This window comes from Balaenoptera physalus, assembly GCF_965194825.1.
Source record: "Balaenoptera physalus genome assembly, chromosome: 1".
In the NCBI taxonomy this organism is placed as follows: Eukaryota; Metazoa; Chordata; class Mammalia; order Artiodactyla; family Balaenopteridae; genus Balaenoptera; species Balaenoptera physalus.
The window spans coordinates 126,161,979-126,182,844 of NC_138882.1; the positions used below are offsets into that span (position 1 = coordinate 126,161,979).

Below are 20,866 nucleotides of genomic sequence, written 5' to 3' on the forward strand. Positions count from 1 at the left end.
GTGGGGCCAGTAGATGACATTGGCCAGTGTGCCCCATATAGTCTATATTCTATGAGTGAGCTACCTTAGAGCCAAGGGTTGTGAAATAAATTCAGTTGTTTGTGACCAACATTTTACAAATGAAATATGATACAATAAATAGGAGACCCCATCACACAAATGTTTTTCACAAGCCTTTTATTTTCATTAATAAGCATATATATGTGCATGTATGTGAGTCTGTACTAAGCCATGATGTATAAAGTAATTTTTATTTGGGTCACAATCAAAAAAGTTTGAAGGCTTACTCTTGATGAAGCTATATTCCAAAATGTATTTTTAGGAGATATATGGCCAAAGAGAGAACGCAGTCTCAGATAATTATGCGGAAGGTAATATAAAACGGTAGATGGTATTTAAGGGCAGTACAATATTGTACGCTGCGTGGAGGTTCAGAGATTAAAATGATAATTTAAGAATGAGAAAAGAAAATTAGAAATAAATCATGATGGATAAGAAGGAAAGAGGAAAGGAAGACATAAAGTCATTCGGTCAGTCTAGTAACAAAGAGAAGGTTTCCAGTAACGTTTGCAAATCTTTGCAGCATACTGACTGGACTGAAATTTTTAATGAGAAAAATCTGAGTTTCTTCAGAAGTAGATGTATTATTTTGCCTCCTAGTACCAGGAGTTCTTTTCCCACCTCCCCAGCTTTACCTCTCCCCTCCTACCCCACATCTTCTGGGAACTGTTCCACATCCTGTACAGATACCTCACTCCCAAGGAAGCTGCCGTTATCCTCTGTGACCTCCCCCAAACCCCTCAACTGATCCAGAGTTGGGCATATGACTAAACCTAGTGGAATTTTTTAATTGAAACTGAGAAACAGTTACTCTTCGGTGATGGATTTCCCAAGATGTAAAAACAATGTTTTCTGACATATTTGGGCAGCTGTTCTGTAGAAAGAGAATGAATCTGACACCCAGAGAGAAGCAAATATGAGAATTAGAGATGGAGCCCTGGTGGATTTAGTTCATGGCCTGCACTTGTTCCTGAGGCCCAGCTGTATCTCTACCTTTCTCGAGAGTTCAGTGTCTAATCCTTCAGTGTTCTGAGATCGAGTAAAACCCTTTTCAATTCTAAAGTGAGACGAGGTACTATTACTTGACTAATACAATTGTTATAAGAAGTCCCTCTAACAAGTTCAGAAGAGAGAAGACATTGTAAGACACTTGAAGAGAGTGGCAAAAATCAGGAGAGCAAGACACACAGAAACAAGAAGGAAGTACAGAAGCAACAGGATTAGACTAAGTCATCAATACTTGAGTGGGAATAATTGGTGGTTAAAATGAGAAACAAATCTGAGGAGGCATTTTATTTACTTTGCTTTAAATATGTGGAAAAATAGTTATGTGTGTGTGACACATAAGTCTAAGTTAAGTATTCAATAAGCCCATTATTCATAATGCTGTGGCTGAGGATACTGTGTGTTTACCAAATTCTGTTTCCTTTTCCTGCCTATCTTGGTCCTTCTTGCATTTTGGAGTTGCCGTACCACTGAGTTCTGACCTACGGAATAGGTTCATGGTGATGTGCGCAACTTAGAATCCTGGCCCTTAGAAATCTCCCTCAAGTGATTCTCACTCTTTCTTTCCACCCATTAACTGAACATAGATAATAATGAATATGGACTATGATGATGGAGAGGAGGGGAGAGCCACAATATAAAAAGAACCACATGGAAGGCTGCCCAGGCAGGAACAACTGCTCGGACTAGGGCATGGACTAAGGTACACCTAGTGTCAACTTACCGACTTAGGAGAGGAGGGGTTTCTGTCCCAGAAATCAGTGGTAGTTTAAAGAATACAATGTTGTTCCATTATTTTAAAATTATTCATTTGTACATGATGTTAAAAGATTAAACATTAGGAAATGGTTAGGTTAGCAATAGCTGAATGACTAGATCTTACCCGTCAGCAAGAGGCTGACAATGGATAACATACGTGAATTTGAAACTGTGTTTACATCACTGCCTCTGTTTGCTCAACCTCAGCCGACTAAAAAGAATAGCTTTATTCTCAAATGGCTGCAGAAAAAACTTGTCTAATATAATTCCTTCTGCAAGGAATTTCTGAATATACTGAACACATGTAACATGATTCCATTGATCCTAGTACATCATGTTATTGGCAAACAGAGGTACCTAAGGAATAGATACAGTTTGATAGTCCAACCATCAATGACTATGTGAGAGCTGCTGAGAATTTCAAGGTTATTCTTAAACAGATATGAGCATGTCCTGAGAGCTTTGTGTTTCTTAGTGAAATTATCTGCAGAGGTGATCTTTGAAGAATATAAGAATCTTAATTTCTAAATGCATCTATAAAGTGTTCTTTGATTTCTCCTTGTTGGAAAAAAAAAAAAAAAGTCAGTCTCTCTACTACTCTCAAATTTATTTTATTCATTATAGTGGCTGAACTTTAAGACAATCTGCTAAAGAAAATGAGTAATTTAGGAAGTGTATTTGGACACCCATATATTTTATTGTAGAAATAAAATGTTGTAGAGGTTTAATAGAGATGGGAAAGCCATAATTTGCCTCATGCTTTGACCACTGATGCTTGCATGAGGATTGATGTCAACTGACAGAATAGAACTATTTGCTTTGTTTTGTGTGTCTTGGACAAAAGCAGGCTTTTCTATAAATCCAGCTAATTTTCTCTATTTTCTTTAAGTTCGGTAACCAATCTTTGTCTCTTTATTGTCCTCTGCCAACCCTCAACCCTATATTATATCAAATGCAAAACAGTGGATTTCATTCATGTTATCTCTGGAATTGTATCTTCCTTAACTGTTAGGTCTACTAAATTACATTAAGCTGGATCTCTATGGTCTGCACATTTCTCTCTGTTTTATCAGTAATTGGTAATACCAAATCATCTTCTCACAATAGAAGTCAATGTTTTAACAATTTGAATTTTGTACATATTAATTACTTTACTTGGGAGGCTGGTATTGCATAGCAGTATTGCAAAGTGTAGCTATAAAGTCAGATTGGCTGGTTTCAAATCAACTATGTCCGACTTGGACAAGCTACTTAGCCTCTTTGGGCCTCAGTTACTTTATCTGTAAAATGGGAATACTAATAGTGCTACCTCATAAAGGTATTGTGAGGATAATATGAGCAAATGCATACTATGTGCTTAGAAGAGTACCTGAATAGACCCTGACGCTTGGTGGTGTTTTTGTGGTTATTTCTGTTGATGTAACTAGGTATGATATATCATATTGGGTGGTGTAGGTGGGAAAAAGGGATAAGATAAATTCCTGTCCTTAACTACTTTGAATTGCAGTAGAGAGATGTATGTTTACAAAGATGATTATTATATAATATAATACAGGTTTATATAAAGTGTTTTAAGAGTTTAGAAATGGAAGTAACTTACTATTTGGGGATGTCAGAAATTTTACATGGAGTTGCAGTTGGTTTGGGCTTAAAGAATAAGAAGCATGCTAGATAAAGATAGGAAAGTATTGCAATCATAGAAAACAATGGGCAAAGCACAGAACAGTAAAGCATCGTTCATGTTCAGGAAATAAAAAGGAATTCTTTAATTCAAAAGTAGTTCAGCAGTTAACTGAGGTTAGAGCAGTGGTTCTGGATGAGTAGCAATTTTGTTTCTCCCCAAGGAACATATGGCAATGTCTGGAGACATGTTTTATTTTCATGACAGAGAGCTGCTACTAGTATTTAGCTGTGTAAAGCCAGGTGTGCTACTAACATCCCCATGCACAGGACAAGTCCCCACAACAAAGAATTATCTGGCCCAGAACATCAGTAGTGCTGGAAGTGAGAAGAACTGGGCTAGAGAATCAGGCAGGTGGGGAGAGGGGTGGACTCTACAGATAGGATTTTGGGCTGGGATCCACTTCAAAAAAGCCTGATATATAATTATAAAGATGCTACATTATTATGATGGCTATCTGGCCTCTGGTGCATCAGCTCCCTGAGGTTCCAGAACATTTATCATTTGATAATTGATATATTAACAATCGATGATCAACTTTAGAATGTCTTCACTCTTGTTAGGAAAACTCCACACTTCCTTCAGAGATCTGCTTTCCTTAATCATTGAAACCAGCCTTATCATCATTTCAGATAAAAATTCTGTCTTCAGAAGTGCCAATTCATGTCCCCCTCAGGCCTTAGAATATATTTGAAAAGCACGCTCTCTGTTAAACATTTCCCTCCCTCATAATCATTTCCATCTGTGTTTGTAGTGGGCTCCTTCCCTACCCACCTTCCACCAGCAGATGCTCCCTAGACTCTGTGGTATTCGATTTCCTTGATTCCTGTTAGCCTTGGAAAAACAAAAGACGTAGAGTCTTTTTCATACACTTTTGTTTGTCTTTTTAGGTAATCAAGGCACAAAGAGAAAAACAGAGAGGAAGGAAGAGATGTGTAAGGATCAGAGTAAACAAGCCCTTTGAAGGCTTTAGCTTTTTAGTAAAAATGTTTCTCTAACAGCACACTGCTGGATGGCTAAAGGAATTCAGGAACGTTTAGATAACAGGAACAACAAAACAACATTGTTTGCTGCTTTTCCAGAAGGAAATCAAAGTGTTGCTGAGGGTCTTCTACTTCCTGCTGATTTTGTTTTTTAAAAATATGTATTGATTTCTTCTACCTCAGAGATTCATAAATATTATTAAAAATGAAAAAAAAAAAAAAATGAATGGCAGGTCTGATTTAAATTAAATGTCAGGTGGTTAATAGGTTTCATAATACTTTTAAAAAATTTTAATGACATTCTTACTTGATTTTGTATTAGAGGCATGCAAAGCATCGAATACCAAAATCTACAATAGTATGTGCTAAATGAATGCATGAATAATGAAACTCTTGCTTTCTGAAAATAAAAAGGAACAGTATATCTGTATTTGTTATGGCTTTTTCCCAAGCCACACAGGCTAAATAACATCAAGTTTCTACTCATTAGATAAGACAGAAACCTCACCTTTGACTTATTTGCTCCTATTTTTGTATTTTAAGCACGATAATCACGTGAGCAATATCAAATTCCTTGCTGATTTGGAAAACACTGCCTGATATCAGGAAGTAAAAAGTGGGGTGAGGGGTGGCATTTTATTATAGTCTATTATTATATAATCTCTTTGGAGTGAATGTCAACCTTTCAAAATGCCACACTGTATAAGACTGAAAAATCCCTTTTATTGGCCCCAAATGGCTTGTCATATGTTTTAAAGATCTAGTAGAGGGGCTTCCCTGGTGGCACAGTGGTTGAGAATCTGCCTGCCAATGCAGGGGACACGGGTTCAAGCCCTGGTCTGGGAGGATCCCACATGCCGCGGAGCAACTAAGCCTGTGAGCCACAACTACTGAGCTTGTGCGTCTGGAGCCTGTGCTCCGCAACAAGGGAGGCCGCCATAGTGAGAGGCCCGCGCACCGCGATGAAGAGTGGCACCCCGCTTGCCACAACTAGAGAAAGCCCTCGCACAGAAACGAAGACCCAACACAGCCATAAATAAATAAATAAATAAATAAATAAATAAAGATCTAGTAGAGTAAAAGATGTTTTTTATGTATGTAAAGATAGTTTCTTTTCTACTCTTTTCTTTTGCCCAAGTGACTGTTCACTGGCCACAACCACTTAGACATTATACATTTCCAAATGTTTTATCCTCAAACACTTGATTACTCTAAATACAACCTCTGCACTGAATCACCCCCACTTGAAAGGCATTCAATTGACCAGAAGGAAGAAGGGAGGATGTTCTGAAACCACTACTCCAGGAGCTTGACTAGTTTATCACAGGTAGACAATTTGTGTTATTTTCTCTCTTTGTGGAGTTCACCCCATGCTGCTCCTTACAATCCAAAGTAGCACTTTCATTTTTTCTGATGGCGTTCCCTGTGGATGCTGAAACACTCTGCCACCTCCGCTTTACTGATGTGTGGATTTCGCCCCCTGTGAATTACCTCTGTTGGATTTTCTTTTGCCTTTTTTTTTTTTTTTTTTTTTTCAGGCTCCTGCTGACAAAACTTGCAGGCAGCAATGTACATCCTTAACAGACAGAGCACCATGGTCCCAGCAGGGCAACCCAGGCATTCACAGCCCACACACATTGTTGAGCAAGTGTTCCATGGAGAAAGCTGTCTGTGAGCCAGAGGCAGAAGGTGAAAAATCTTTGAGGGTTCTCAGAGGACCCAACCCCTCACCTCTACCTATTTTTTTTCAAAGTAGGAAAGAGAGCATAAAGTCCGAGATTTTGTATGTAAAGACCTTTTCAGATTCCTTGCTTTCCTAGTCTGAAATAATTTATGTTGTAGGAACAAGCATTAAGTATTGAAAGAAATAAAATTTACACTTAGTAGAGTGTAAATTTGAGCTCATACTTGATTGTATCCCCATTCTATCATTCATTCACTTAACAAGTACTTTTGTATCCCTGCCATCTCTCAGGAGCTGTCCTACACCTAATCTATATTTAAAATTTGTCCTGTTACTTCTATTTTTAAACACGTTGATTTTTTTCCCCGTTACTATAAACATCTCTAGAAAAAAAAATGTAATTATCACATGTCATATTTGTTGTGTCATGGCATCTATCAGGTAACATTGAGCTCTGACTTTTTCAGCATGAATTTTCAAATCACAAGTTCTACATAAGATTGTAGTGTAGAATAGACTCACTGTAAATATCCACCACCCATTGTGTCTTATTTTAATATCACATCAACACAAAAGTCTATATAAATAGTTCAGATATTATCTGATGGACCTTACAGAAACAGAACTAACTCACTGTATTGTGTCCAAATATTGTTTGTATGGATTTATTTGAAGATACTTGCATTTTTAAGCAAAGAATAATACACTTATGTTGGCAAAAATTATGATTGCAATTTATTATCTTCTACTTGCTTTTTAAAGCTTAGTTCAAAAGCTGGGGTTGATTTTCATTACAAAATGTTTTATATGACCTATGTTTATTATAATAGGCCAATTATTAAGCCTATTAATAAGCCAATTATTATTATTATTAATTGGGGAAAAGAAAAACAGATAAAACAAATCTTTGCTATGATATTTCTTTAAAAAGAGCTATTTAAACCTTTTTTTTAAAATTTCAAACGGGAATCTGGAAAATCTACTAATAATCCAGTGAAAGAAGCAGATTACAACACAATAAGTCAATGAAGAATAGTCTTCTGATATTGCAGAAAGAACTCAGACAGACTTTGACTTTGAAATCACATAGAATTGTTAGAGTACAAATCCCATTTCTAGAAATTATTAAATCCATTGCTTTACTCTTTCAGAATACCTTTCCTTGTTTTTCATGTACATTTAATATGTCTCCTGCCAGGTTGTGTGAGGTTTAAACGAGATATCAGAGATGAAATGAACAAATCACAGGTTCAGCCATACTATAGGAGCTAGAAAACATTACTTTTCATGACCTTATTTAAGAAATTAAAGTATCATCTTTACACACTTTTTTTGTACTTTTTATTTGTTTAATTGCTCCTCTTTCCTAATCAACTCTAAATTTTGTGATGATCTTTCTCAGAAGTCTTTTATAGGAGGGACAGAAGGTATTGTTCTTATTTTCATAGATGAAGAAAAACAAAGGCAAAGAAAGTGACTTCTTCAAGACTATGTAGCCACAATTGACGCTCAAATTCTAGTTACTTAACAGCTTTTTCTCCACCATTTTCTGAATTCAATTTTGTGAAATTGAAATTATCTGAATCATTTGTACCTTTAATCAACCTCCAAATTTTGCTACTTTTAAATATTGGATCATTGATTCAAGGATGACTGAACACATGTCTAACTGCTTAATTTACTTATATCACCTTAACGAATGTGTATTACAACACAGTCAATTTAGTCTTTGTGATTGACACTGATGATAAAATTGTATCTCAAACAAAATAAGTTAGTTCCTTTCCATTTGTTAAGAAGAATTACAGCCTTTGTGTGAAAGAACATATCCTTCAACAATGGAGGAAAACAAAGAGTTTGAGTCTTTATGGATCCGATCAGAGATGGCGAAAATGTTTCATCTGTATTAACTCTAATCTTTATCTGTGGTTTTGTTACCAGCTGGAAAGCAATCATGCCAGATATTATGCTAGGTACTGGGAGACAGTAGTAGTAAAATGGCCCTATCAATCATTCTATTTAGTAAACACAGGAATAATCATGATTGTAAATTGCGTTATTCATTCCCTCAAATGACTGAAAGATCATGACATGGCATACATGATAGCTAAAATATGACTTAGGCTAAACTCAGTACAAAAAAAAAGTGTTTACTTTTAAAGTAAATTTATGAATTCAATACAACTCCATTTTATTAAGATACATTCTGTTAATGTGTTATATCACACTAATTAATTTGAGGATATTGGAAAATACTTGTATCTCTGGGATAAAGCCCACTTGATCATGGTGTATGATCCTTTTAATGTATTTTTGGATTCGGTTTGCTAGTATTTTGTTGAGGATTTTTGTATCTATGCTCATCAGTGATATTGGCCTGTAACTTTCTTTCTTTGTGGTATATTTTTCTGGTTTTGGTATCAGGGTGATGGTGGCCTCATAGAATGAGTTTGGAAATGTTCTTTCTTCTGCAAATTTTTGGAATAATTTCAGAAGGATAGGTGTTAAATCTTCTATAAATGTTTGATAGAATTCACCTGTGAAGCCGTCGTGTCCTGGACTTTGGTTTGCTGAGAGTTCTTAATCACAGATTCAGTTTCAGTACTTGTAATTGGTGTGTTCATATTTTCTAATTCTTCCTGGTTCAGTCTTGGGAGACTGTACCATTCTAAGAATTTGCCAGTTTCTTCTAGGTTGCCATTTTATTGGCATATAGTTGTTTTTATTAATATTTCTGTGGTGTCTGTTGTAACTTCTCCTTTTTCATTTCTAATTTTATTGATTTGGGCCTTCTCCCTTTTTTTTTTTTTTTTTTTGATGAATCAAGCTAAAGCTTTATCAATTTTGTTTATCTTGTCAAAAACTAGATTTTAGTTTCATTGATCTTTTCTATTGTTTTCTTAGTCCCTACTCAGAATGGCCATCATTAAAAAGTCTACAAATAATAAATGCCAGAGAGGGTGTGGAGAAAAAGGAACCCTTCTACACTGTTGGTGGGAATGTAAATTGGTGCAGCCACTATGGAGAACAGTATGGAGGTTTCTTAAAAAACTAAAAAATAGAGCTACCATATGATCCTGCAATCCCACTCCTGGGCATATATCTGGAGAAAACCATAATTCAAAAACATATGTGCAACTCCATGTTCATTGTAGCACTATTTACAATAGTCAAGACATGGAAGCAACCTAAATGTCCATCAACAGATGAATGGATAAAGAAGATGTGGTGTATATATACAATGGAATATTACTCAGCCATAAAAAAGAATGAAATTATACCATTTGCAGCAACATGAATGGACCTAGAGATTATCATACTAAGTGAAGTAAACCAGGCAGAGGAAGACAAATAGCATATGATATCACTTATATGTGGAATCTAAAAAAAAAAAAAAAATGAACTCATATACAAAACAGAAATAGACCCACAGACATAGAAAACATACTTATGGTTACAAAAGGGGAAGGGGGGGATAAATTAAGAGTTTGGGATTAACATATACACACTACTATGTATAAAATAGATAACCAACAAGGATCTACTATATAGTACAGCAAACTATACTCAATATTTTTAATAACCTATAAAAGAAAAGAATCTGAAAAAGAATATATATACATATACATATATATGTATGTATAACTGAATCACTTTGCTGTACACTTGAAACTAATACAATATTGTAAATCAATTATACTTCAATTAAAAAATAAAATTAAATAAAAAATAAAAAAAAACTAAAACACTCAAACAGAAGATATATTCTTCAGCTATACTCATTGCAAAATAAGAAAACATCCCTTTAAACTACTTAAAAAGAGAAATTGTCTTGCAAGTCATTTGCATTCAAGGGGACCTTTAAGTCCTATACAGAAGCATTGAAGAATATTTCAAACAGGTAGCAATATTTAGCCAAGAGATTTGACCTACAGATGGTTCTTTCTTGAATGATTAATTAATAGATTGAACAATAAAGAGCTTAACACTAAAGCAATATAGAAAAACATAAAACTAAGACGAATTCTCCGATGTGAGACTGCTGTGGTTAACTACCTTTAGGATCAACCTGGAATTACTTTAAAGAGATGTCATTATTGTCCATTGATTTGGCACTGCGGGTGGGAGTCGGGTAGTCTGAATCACAATAATATCGAAATGGAAAGTAGGACTATTATTACATTAACACTTCTTGAATTGTATGTGGTTTGTATCCTTCACATTGAGAAGAATCATGTCAAATTAGAAGAATTCAGAGAGATTGTGAATGTATGTGACATAATTGAGGGAATCAGAGATTATTTAGCACTGAGTTAAAAAAAAAACTTTGGTTAGAGATGACAGTTTAATTCAAACATTTAAAGGGCTATCATGAGAAAGGAGCAAATGTTCTGAGTACTTCCAAAAGACAATGAGTAAACATCTAAACAAGGTAGATTTGAGGTCAAAATAAGGCCCAACTTTTAGATTAGATAAATGTATCCAGTCATGGATATGGGATTTTATATACGATATTTTTACAAACAGAAGTATAGATTCATGGTGAAACTAATGAAGCTTATGCTTCACTCATCTTCACCAGTTTATTCAAAGGACCTGAAGTTAATTTTGTACTTCTAATTTTATATTATTTTTCTGAATATGGAATCTTCAAATATTAACATTTCAGACTCAACAAAAACTTGAATATTTCTCTACTCGGATGGCAATAAGACCTTCATACTTTGTAACATTTTTTCCAACTATAAGACTCTTAAGATTTTTAAAATTATGCTACTCATTTTTTTTTCATTGACTAGCTTTATTCTCAATAATGTATTGATCAGACACCCTCTGTTATATGTGGATTTGTGAGAATTAGAACTATATGTGTAATTTGCCTCTCATAAATTGTAGAGCATGCATATTGACAGAGAATATTAGAGAAAGAAGCCAAAAAGGAATATAACAGTAAAATTTGATAGCTTCCCCCCCATTCAAATGCTGTCTCCCCAGGTATACATGAATAATTATGAGTACCACAATTAATTTATATATCTGGCTTAATCAAGAATTTTATATAACTATAAAAACAGTGAAGACTAAAACATTGGATGGTCTGATGCTTGGGTATAATCACACATGTATTTCCATAGTTTGCATGAAAGCGTGAAAGAACAAAATGATGTTTTGTATGTTTTCATTACATTTACTGTATTTCACAGCTTTCTTTTGTGTGTGTATATTTGGTTATAAGTTTAGAAGGAAATATTGACAAATATTGCAAACACAAATGTTATTCTTTTCTAAATATCAAGTCTTCCTAATGTTAACAAAGAGGTACACAAGTCTACACATACTTTTAGAAATTAAGGGGTAAAAGTGGCCTCTTAAATATATTGAAGGGCTTATGACTAATTCATTAGATTCAGAAATAATTTAGAGATGGATAAAGTGGTAGGTTGAAATCATCTTAACATAGCATAAGGAATCAATACAGAAAAGTAATAAAGTGGAACTTTTAAGAAAGAAAAAAATGGTATTGAGGAAAAGAGTGGTAAAGGTCAAGGAAGTATTACTGTGAAGAATACTATTTGTATAGCGCTTTAGTACAAAACACTTTCATAGACATTAGGTAATAACAAATGTATTATAAGTTAACTCTAACTAGAGGGGATTTGATATGTGAACCCCAATTTTAAAACCTTTCTTATTTTAAACCTCCACATAATAGACTGAAACTGCATATTTAGACAATGTGGACATGTGAAGTCTCTAACCAAAAATGAATATAATTCTGTGCCAAATGGATTGGTTTTAGGTCAATGAAATAATTATATCAATACCAAGAAGAAAATAGATGGCTAATCCATAAGGAAGAAAACTTTATATTTCATCTATGCATGATTGGAAGCAATGAATAAACATGGTCCTGCCAAGCAATGTTTTGAACAAATGGTGGAATATCCATGAAAAACATTTCTAGTGAGATAAAACTATGGTGTAATTGATTCAGGAGTATAACTGAATAGCATAACAGAATTAAAAGAATTAACAATGTCCCACTCCTAAAAAAAAAAAGTTTTAAAATTTTTTGAAAAAAACAAGATCACTAAATCCATTAATGAGGGAAGAATGCTTTTTGTAATGGATACTTAGTATCTATGAAATAGGGAGTAAAGGGTCATTGAAGGGCAAACATTTCCCATGGAAACTGCCAAGATCTAAACATTTAAAGATTTTTTTTTAAGCAATTCTTGTAAGTTAAATAAATAATAAAAGTTTTCAAGACAGCTGACCCTAACTTTGAATGCATTTCAGAAGTACTTAGAAAATTAACGGTACTGATTATTGCCAGAAAGATTTACCATGAATAGAAGCATCCTTTATTTTATCCTAAGTAATGAATTTCTCTTAAAAAGGCTACTTATGATGCAGTTTTCATATCAGGTGATCAGTTTCACAGGTTTCAAAATGTTTTCAGAAGGCTACCTTCTATTTGATTTTACAGATTTCTCTTGGTGACCGGTGTAATGAAGGACCTAAAATTATGGCTTAACTGCAAGTTCTCTTCCCCACTCTCTTCCCATGGATAAGGTCCTGTAGCTAAAAAGTACTTTAATCAGGGGGACCAGGCACAGTTCCTGTTTTTCCCTGAGTAGTGGGCTGTAGTTCCTTGCCAGCCCACTGAGTTGTTGAATCAAGTCAATCACATCTTCTTGCAGGAAACAGGGAGTCACATGACCTTGAAACCTGAAGGTCTGTCTCCAACAGCCCCTGATTGTTCACTGTGTTTCAAGTACAACCTCTGGGAGTCCCTTCATGGCTTTCAGCGTCCTCCTTCCTGGGCTGTGAGTATCTGTGACTAATAAATTGCTATCAATTGCCTCTTTCCAGTGTCATGTGTCATGTGTTTGGCCATGTCCATAGTCCTAGCGTGAAAGTTTCTCCTCACTAATGGGGTGAAAAGGAAGCTATAAAAACAAACAAATGAAAAGTTTTATTTTTATATTAATTTTATTTTCAGGTACAGATCCTGAATTAATAACATTATAGATATATAGGAAATATGATTTTAGCTTATTTTATAATTTGTGATCACTATTTAGAAACTATTATATTAGATTCTAAATCATAAGTTACATTTTATAAATGAATGTACGGAGGCAAGGTTAATATATGAGACCAAGTCTCTTCCAGAGTGAATTATGGAAAAGGACATAGATCACAGGTCTTCTCACTTCAAAGGGTGTTTTCCTTCTATCATACTGAATAGCCAGAGTATTATAGAGACCTGAATTTAAGGATCCATTTTTGATAATAATTGATACCAAAAATATTTCTCCTATTTTTCATTAAAATTCTTCTTTTGACAAAACCTTCTCAAAATTATGCATGGCAAAGTCAACTGGAGTTTTGTTTTAGTCAAGTTATGCCTGCTCCATAAGATTTTCTCTTAGACAAAGTCAGGTGGAATCTTGGGATGACAATTCTTTTCCTTCCACCATCTCTCCATTATGACTCCACAGCTATATCACTGATTTCTTCTAGTAGTCAACCAAGATATAAATAAAACAGTAACTGTCAAGGGCATAAAGTTCCTAACCCTAAATCTGTTCCTATGTTCATCAAAATCTGAGCTCTTTCAGTATTTCAGATATCAGTTATTTGAAGGGTAGGAAAATTAGAAACGTAGCCTCTATTCATGCCAAAAAAAACCATGTAGTGTGGCAAACTTGTCATAATTTACCTCATCTCTAAACAAAAGGTTTGAAATATCCTGTTTCCTTTCAAAGGGAGTGTTTGGTTTTTGCTTTCCTTGATATTGATGTTTATAAACTGCCATGAAAGTTAGGGTAGAATAAAAGAGCCATTAAAAAAAAAAAAAAAAACAGGCAGCAATTAAGTAAAATGCAACTATTTTTGACCTGTCCCTAAAAAAATCTGTGTATTTATGATTAGATATTATGGATTATTTTGAATGTATATCTTTCTGAAATAATATATTTTCTGAGGGATTCCAATAACTGATTTGACTATGACATTTTAGAAATGGGTACTTGTTCTACTAAAAAATTATTTAAAATTTGTTATTAGTCTAAAGTTAACATATTCATTGACATATGGTATTCCATATTTATTTCTAATAATCCTAGATATCAGGGCACAAGTAATTACCTACAGTTTATACATCCAGTTCCTATTATGGAGTTCACCACATAGTTTGGTTGTAAAAATAAGTTATATTAGTGCCTTTTTTAAGGTTGTGATGGAAAACTCATTATATCTGCTTTAAATATTTCTAGACTAAAATTACTAAAGCTATTTCTAAGGTAGTAGATCTTTGGCTGTGAACTACTCATTTGCCAGTGTGTTGGGCTGGACCCAGAGCAGTTAACTGAGGCAGGTATGTACCTGCTCCTATATATGCTCTGCACCAGCTTCTGCAGATGTTGGATGGTTTTCCATTCAAGCACCCATTCCAAATAGTGTTCTTTGCAACCAAAAGGTAAGATCTCACCTAATCTTCAAAGCAGACACCTCATTTTTTGGTAACAGTGAAATTGTAGACTCTATGTACTCAATAGATGATAATACTATCTTGACTTCTCTACTCTTTTTATTGTTGTTGATGATGATGTTTTTCAAAAATTTCATTGTGAGAAATAACATTCTTGGAGTTTTTCCTGTCATACACGGTTTATCCACTCTTTTATATCATAACATTTACCCTAAAATCATGTCAATTCATCAGAGATTTTGCATATTTAGAAAAATTATTTTGAATTTTTAAGAAATGTTCTTTACTGAACTTCACTGTGTAATACTATGGTTATGATATGTTGATGAAATGTAATTATTTATATAATGGTGTACTCCTCATGGGATCAAATTTTTTTAACTTGATTTTCTCATACATGAGATTTTTAAAGCATTGCACATGTTTGTGTAAGTTCTGTCCTCTTAATTATGCACCCATAGAATGCAGTTCTATGCCTGCTCTCCTGACCCAATTGACTGGGTCCTGCAGCCCCATTTAGGTATATCATTTTCCTCTCTTATCAGGTCTAATATGTCCCTGTGTTGGTCATGTTGTTGTGACTTAATTTTAGTCACTGGCTTAGTGCTCAGCAGGGGAGGTAAGGACAAATTCTGAGGAAAGGTGTCTCTTGGGATTGTTTCAGCAATTGCACTGTTACCTCATGCCTGGAGCTATCTATTACCCTGACCACCAGGGATGGGGTAATTGTTACCAGCCAGATGGCAGACGATCCAGGTCCCAAATCCTATTCCATCATCTCCATTCTCAGACCATGCCCGGCACCCACTGTTACACGTTGGGTTCACCTGAAGCAGCTGGAGACCAGGAAGCAGGAGGTGTATTAGCGAGTACTCCGAGGACAAACATTTATGAAAGGGGAGGCAAGTAAATAGGACTGGGGAAGAGTCCTGATGCAGTTTTTACTGAGGCCTTAACCCACCTGACTGGGGAATCTGAAGCTGGCTTAACGCTTCACAGTTGTCCTGAGTTGGAGCAAAGAATCCAGGCCTCTATGCCCCTGCATTGGAAAGTCATTGGTTTCTGAATGTAAGCTTGGATGACGCTGTTCTCTTCAGCTGATGTGCTCTCAGTTTCCTTAAAGGAAGCTGACAGCTGAGGGATTCCCAATGATAGCTTTTCCTGCAGTTATGGTAATGAATGTCTTCATCCTTGAAGGGTGCCTGGGCAGTGCCTCACGGCATCCTCCACATGGATTAAAAAAATTTCCCCATATAATAGGTTCTACTGAAATCTAGAAGACATCTATACTTCATCAAGTTTATAAACCTTTTTATGCTTATTGGTTATTCAAGTTTTATTTTCTGTGAATTTTAGTTGGGATTTTTTGCACATTTTAAACTGGACTCTTGTTTTTATGCTGAATTTTAGGAACATACACTACCTATATATAGTCTTTGTGGTTTTTACACATTATGTATAAATTCTGAGTCTGTGACTAGTCTTTCACTTTGACTATGATTCAGTTTGGTGCACAATAGGTTTTCACTTTAATATACATGAATTCGTAAAATTTCCTCTTTGGTTTTCAATTAAATGGCCATTCCAATTTTTCTATTGTTTTGCAAATATTATAAATGTTTAGTGTGCAATAGAAATCTCTTATAAAATTTCCTGACGGATTTTGTACTATGTATGGGGTAGATGTATTGCTACTGATTCTTCTGATACAATTTTGTTAATTGTTACAGGTCAATTCAAATTTTTCTTTTTTTTTCCCTTGGGTCAATTTTAAATAACTGTGTTTATGTATGTGTGTTTGGGTGTGAGGTTTTGGGGGTAGGGAGCAAATTGATGCTTCTAATTTTAAAATGTATTTACCTGAAATTGTCTGTATGAGTCTTTCATCATTTAAAAATCCTCAATTGTATCTGTATTATGACCTCTTTTTAATTTCTAAAATTGTTTATTTGATCTTTCTGTATGTTTTCTTGATCAATCCTCAAAAAACTTTTCTATTTTACTAGTTCTCACAAGTCACTAAATTTAGGCCTTGTTGATCCTCTCTGTTTTGTGTTCACTATCGTTATTTTCTGTTATCTCTATATTCTTCCCTTTATACATTATTTAGTTATATTCTGTTTTTTTCTCACATCTTAAGTTGGATACTAGGCATATTAATATTCAAACTTTCTCCTTTGCTATAAACATTTAATGCTAATTTCTCCCCGTGTATTCTCTGGTAAAACTATTTTTGTTGAGTTTCAATCTTTATTAATATATAGTGACTGTTCTTAACCCTAAAAATCCCATTTGCCTTAAATAAAGCAACACCAGCATTTTCTTGCTTTGTATTTGCCTGATATATCATTTTTCTTCGTTTCCATCATTTTACTTGCTAACTTTCTTCTTTTCCATATATTAGATTGCTTACTAACAGCATATCACTGGATTTTGTTTTGTTTTTTAATCTATTCTGATAATATGTTATTGAAAGAAAAAATTCATTTCATTTATATTTACATTTCATTTAAAATCCAAAGTCCCTACAGTTAGATTTTGTATCCTATATTGTGTTTCCTTCTTACCCTTCCTTTTTAGTATCTCCTATTTCTTTTTCTTTTTAATTTTCTTCCTTTGTTTTAGATTGGCAGTTTCATCTTTAATTCTTCATTTCTCCTGCTACTTGATTTTTTAAAAAAAATTTTTAGTTGTTACCTACAGAATTTTTGTATTCCATTTGATCTAATTATATCTATCTAAAGATAATTTCTGTACTCCTTCCCCAAATACACAGGACTTGAGGACAATACTTCTCAAACTATCAGTGGTGAAGAATTTTTTTCTCAAAATTTCCAATTCTTCATGGACTGATAAGTCTGTAAAATAAAACAGGCATATATTACTAGAAAGGTGAAATGATAAAATACACACTAAATACAAGCCTAACTTTTTGATTACTAGATTTAACAGATACAAAATTACTCTTTCAAAATGCTTTTAAAGTTTCTAAACTCTTAGTCTCAATTTCTATAAATTTCTCGTCACAAATCAGTAAAAGACAGTTTGTGGACTAGTACTGATTGTGTTATATAGTTTGAATGGCTTAGAATACTTTAATAGTAACCAGTTCCTTCCTCACATAGAATTGTTGTCAGCTGTTTTAGTCCATCTTGTTTTTTAACCCCAAAATATTGTTTGAACTATTTCATACAGTTAACATTTGTTTATACTTATTCATTTATTTTTCAATTTTATTGCATACTTCTTTTTTAATTTTAATCTTGGACCTACCTTTTGTGACATAGTCCTTCTTTCTGATATAATCCTTTAAGATTTCCTTTAGTGAGAGTAAGTTAGTGGAAAATTCTTTCAGTTTTCTTGTTTCTCAAATGTCTTTATTTCTCCAAACTCTTTAGTGACAGTTTAGTTTGGTATCTAATTCTGAACTGACAGGTTTCTCCCCGCAACCCTTTCTCAGAACTTTGAGGATATGATTCTACTGGCTCTTTACATTCATTGTAGTGTTGTGAATTCTCTTAAGTAATCTTTCTTTTCTCTTTGGATAGTTTTAAGTTTTTCTCTCTGCACTTGATATTCTTAATTATGATTATCATGTGTCTTGGGGTGGATTTCCTTTGTGTATTCTGCTCGAAAGTATATGTATTTTCTGAATGTAAATATTCTTATTTTTCATCAATTCTGTAAAATTCTCATCCATTATATTTGCCAATATTGCCTCTCTCATATTCTCTATTATCGTCTCCTGCAAATCAGATTAGATGACGTTAGACATTTCTATTCTATCTTTCATGTCTCTTAGTCTTCTGTGTTTTCTATCTTTTGAATTTCTGTGATGTATTCTAAGCAATATTTTTCAAATATTTCTTCTAGTTTAACAATCCCCTCCACAATTTGTTTATTTTTCTATTCACCCATCTATCATTTTGTTTCAATGACTGCATAATTTTAATTTATAGACTACTTATTTTTCATATTTTTGAAGTATTTTATATTATCTTTAATTTTGTAGATATTTGATTATTTTATTTCTTTAAACACTTTAAGGATCATTTTTTATTCTACATCTATTAATTCAAATACCTAAAACCTTAGGCATGTAATTCTCTTGCTCTGATCCTGCTGAATAGCACTTACAGTGCCATTTTTATTAAACTATTTTATAGGTTTGGACTGTGAGTTTAGGTTTGGTTATCTTTTTCTGTGAGAATCATATGAGGCCATATTTGGGCTGTATTTTGAAAGATAATATTTTAAAATATAGATGCTCTGGAAGTGTCCTTAACTTATGAATATTTTATGTTAATTTACCTGTATGTTTCTCTACAAGGTACACAGTGTAAATGTGATCATTAAAACCCTGTTGTAAGAGCAGGCTTGTATTTATGAATTCTTGCAAACTTGTTTCCACCACAACATAGGCCGAGCCAGGTAAGCAGACTTTTCATGTTTATTTATTGGCTTATTTTCTTTTACAAACTTTCTCAGGATATATAGCTCTTTCCTGGTCTGGGAAATGGTGTTGTATAGACGTCTCAGTTCTACCATCTTTTCTTCCCCCTTGTATTCCAATTACATGGGCCAAAGTTCATTGCCTATATTTCCCATGAAAATTTGATTTCTGACATTGGTAGAGATATATCTTTTAGTTCACCATTCTAGTTTTCACTCTTCTCTTTGATTTGGTTCCTTAGGTGGTTTTCTTATTTGGGGTGGTGTTGAGCTTAACTATACATTTTAAATAATGTGTATTACATTTTGTCCAGAATTTCTCACTGTATTATAGAGAGATATTTTTCAGGATATTGATCTTGCTGTAGTGCCAGAAATGTAAGCATGCAGTCCAACTTATGTTCTCTCTTCTTTCTATGTTCTAGTCACACTTTACATCTTTCAATAACTACAAAATCCTTAGTTAAACTCACACTATTTTGGTTAGGGTAAGATTAACCATATTACAGCTGTCAAAATAAACTCCAAGTTTTAGTGGCTTAAAAAGAATAGATGCTACAGAACAGAAATGGACTCACAGACATAGAAAACAAACTTATGGTTACCAAAGGAGAAAAGGGGGAAGCGGGGGAGGGGAGATAAACTAGGAGTTTGGTATTAACATATACACACTACTATATATATATAATACGTAAACAACAAGGACCTACTGTATAGTACAGGGAACTATATTCAATATCATGTAATAACCTATAATGGAAAAAAAAAGAATAGATGTTTTTTGTGCACTCATCTAACAATCTGATCTTGGTGTTTCTTACAGCCTAGTGACTTTCCTTGATGCAGTATTTCAGGTGTCCAGGCTTCTTCCATCCTAGGGTCTCATCAGGGAGAAGAAATGACTCACACCACTTTCATTCAAATTCCTTGGATGGGAATTAGTCACAAAGCCACCTGTGCATGCAAGAAGAAGGTAAGAAACAACACCTGTCCAGTGAAGGCTACCTCTAGTGAAGATGGTGCATTACAATGAAGGAAACTTTCATTGTTGATGTAGATACTCATTTCTGTCGCAGGCTCTTTTGTTTATGACCTTCCCGGCACCTGGACATTTTTCCTCAGTTTAACCTCTCTAACTCATACTGCTTTGAGATTTTGTGCCCAATCACAATCTAGAAAATCCTTCTCAGATCAGTGAGGGCCTGATGCCATTAAGAATTACCTAATAAATTCTTTATTCCTTCTTAGCATGTATACAATTGTAATTGATTTAATATCTTTGCAACTGTTTTCTCAGTCTCTAAATCTCCCACTGAAATATGTGCTCTGTAAAGGAAGAGCTCATCTCTCTCTCCTTCTTTTTTTTGCTATGATATTCCTTGTTTCCTAGTGTTTGGCAAAGTGTGAGCACTCATTAAATATTTTTTGGATGAATAAGAAAAAAAGAGGTTTGCATAAAATAATCAACAGATCTATATTGGGAACCATAACATTCAGTATCCTCAAACCATTAAATGCTTAGCTTGTATAAGTAAGTAAATCAATCCACAAGGTATTTATGAAGATTCCCTCAACTGAGCAGGTTCTGTGACAAAGCCAAATACCTGTTCTCTGTTATTAGGCATCTCATATCCACTTGGGGGAGGTGAGGCAACCCCAAGCTGGAGCATTAAAACTCTCCTATAAAACATTTAAAATTAATAAATTATAGGTTATGTTTATGCCAAGATATGCAAGACATG

General features: G+C 34.1%; 1 long non-coding RNA gene across 1 annotated transcript in view; it reads right to left on the reverse strand.

Moving 5' to 3' along the window:
• The window catches only part of LOC309641586, a 1,028,702-nt gene that overhangs the window by 993,668 nt on the left and 14,168 nt on the right, over positions 1–20,866 (reverse strand). The window lies entirely within an intron of this gene.